This window comes from Prunus avium, chromosome 1, assembly GCF_965620075.1.
Source record: "Prunus avium chromosome 1, drPruAviu1.hap1.1, whole genome shotgun sequence".
NCBI lineage: Eukaryota > Viridiplantae > Streptophyta > Magnoliopsida > Rosales > Rosaceae > Prunus > Prunus avium.
Genome location: NC_142284.1, coordinates 35,185,392 through 35,187,936, shown reverse-complemented (window position 1 = coordinate 35,187,936; position 2,545 = coordinate 35,185,392). Strand labels below are relative to the sequence as shown.

At 36.9% G+C, this 2,545-nt stretch overlaps 1 long non-coding RNA gene across 1 annotated transcript; it reads right to left on the bottom strand.

Annotated features, from left to right (window-relative positions):
* Positions 1–344: 344 nt before the first annotated feature.
* On the bottom strand, positions 345–1,344 carry LOC148297723 (uncharacterized). The gene is made up of 2 exons (XR_015836650.1): positions 736–1,344; positions 345–638 (listed from the first exon to the last, which is right to left on the bottom strand). It is a non-coding gene; the product is annotated as an uncharacterized LOC148297723 (long non-coding RNA).
* Positions 1,345–2,545: the final 1,201 nt, after the last annotated feature.

Below are 2,545 nucleotides of genomic sequence, written 5' to 3'. Positions count from 1 at the left end.
GCTTCAAGCCTGAACCTTGTTTCGCCATGCCAGCAACTCCAACACCCGCAGAAAGCTTGTCCCTCCCACAAATGTTCCATATGTTGATTAGAATTTACAACAATGCTTTCTTTCATCATCGCATTCTTCGTAGCGAAATCATACTTGTTTTTTGTATTAGCCAGCCGAGGAGGACAAGATTTTTCAATTGTGGAGTCGTCTTCTGCTGGTATTAAAAGGTGTCTCATCACGACACCTCCACCTAAGATGAAACCTGTTCCAAGAGAAAAAGAGATTCCAACTGACAATAATCATATATTATTTGTAACTTAAACACGGTTGCATATAACATAAATACTTCAAAGTACTACTAAAACACTTTATAATTAACTAGTTCATCGTACTTGTCGCTGCCTCATCATGAGCAGCAACTCATGGAGATGAAATATTACAGTCCAACATTTCACGAAATACATAATAAAGTTCTCAGTGAACTACTACTACAAAGTACGTACGGCATAAAATAATTATTACAGTCCAACATTTCTTGAAATACATAATAAAGTTCTTAGTTAATGACTACGACACAGCCCAACATAAATGGTAAAACGTCCAGTCCCAAACTACAGCCAGTAGGCAGCAACATGTTGATCATAATCCTGCAACACAACAAAATCATCTATCAATCAATACAGTTAACGTACATTAAACATAATTAGTCAGCCAGCCACAACAGTTAGACCACAACTATCTCACCATATGGATTATCACTGATGGCATTTAGAGCCGCCCTTCATTGGCTCTTCATCACTACGACCGGAAATATCAATAGACCCAGGTGTTGGGGGGCCCTTTGGTACTGGATTGACCAGTATGTCATTTCTGCGGTACGTTCGGTTGTTCTGGGTAATGGTAAAATCAATTATGTCGGAGACATTATATGCGACTCCCTCACCAATATAGTAACGTATCTGTCTTGAATCAAGATTTTGAGGGGTTATGAGATCTTGAATGCGATACACAGTCACATCGCGAGTGGAGGGGGATGGGTTTGAGGGGTTTGGTTGCTTTGGTGGTTCTTGAGAGTCCATTGAGGTTCAGGAAGATAAGCTAGCTAGGGTAAGAGAAGAGAAAGGTGTTTTTTTTATATTTTTTTTGGTAGATAGAAGAGAAAGGTAAGTTATTATGAGCAAGTCTAAGGCAAGGTGAAAAGGGATTTATATAGGCCTGATGAGATTGGGAGAGAAAAGGAGATACTTTCACCAGAGAAAAAAAAAATAGAAGCTAGGGAATACGAGAGAGAGAGAGAGAGAGAAGGACGATTTATTGAGGTTGGTGTTCTCCAAAGTTTAATATAATGGTTCTAGTTTTTGTATTTCTCTATACTTGTAGTATAAAGTTTAAGGTGGATATGCTTGTGATCTGTTAGCTTTATTCTCTAAGATAGTGCATTTACTTGTTAAAGCATAGATTCAGTAATATGTTGGTGATGCCTACTTAATTTAGGAAAAAAGCCTTGTATTTTTACTATTTTATATATTAGGACAAAAAGGCCTTGTATCTTTTGATATATAATCTAGATTCCAGGCTCTTATTAACATTTATGTATTACAATATCATACTTCATGTTTTGAGATATATCTAATGAAATCTATGTTTCTTATTTTTCTTTGTTCTTTTACTGTTACTGTTAGCCATATAAAATTAGATACATGAAATGAAACTGGAAATGCAATGATTTAACTAGAAAGATTGACCAATAGCTTTTTGAAATGCTATAAAAGATATTGTTAACAGCTATCATATTTAATGGCAGTTGTCCTTGTACTGATGAAGAGGCAGGATTTCCATTATTGCAGAAAACTAATGGAGGGTAGAGTGTTGAGTCTGAAGAGGCAGAATCCAAGGACGATGGAGGACGACAAAGGAAAACAAGACGTGATCGATCGTGACCTAACCAAAGGACCACCATGGGGAATCCTTTCCTTTTCGAATTCAGAGTTAAGATGTTTCCTTAAAATGGAAAACCTAGCTAGTAGCTAGTAGCCAGTAGGCCCAGAGTTAAGATGTGTTTCCTTAAAAAGGAAAACCCAGCTGGTAGCTAGTAGCCAGTAGGCACAGTACTCCACTGCCTGGCGAAAGGAATCAGAGTATTCACATGCTTTCTGGGTCTCCATCAATTATTGTTACGTTCTAATATTTTTGACTCCCTTTTTGAGATAATGATTTAATAATTCATTATTCTAGAAGAGAAGCTCTCATGTAACCGGGAGTGCTATTTCCGGCCAATAACGCAATGACATGTAAAAAAGTTATCCTACGGGAATAGCAAAACAGTGTTATCTCTGTTAAATGTAAGGTTTTTTTTTTGCCTTTCTAAAAGCACGCCCATGTCTATTTTAGTCACGGAAGCTAGCATTTGTATTTTTCGGGTCCACAAAAGGCTTGTAGTTTCAAGCCCGTCCACTTTTTAATGCCTTCTTATTCTGATAACAAAATTATTCCATTATAATCCTTAGTGTGTTGGTGAGTCCTTATTTAGTTAGGATTTTGGTTCCTTATTTAT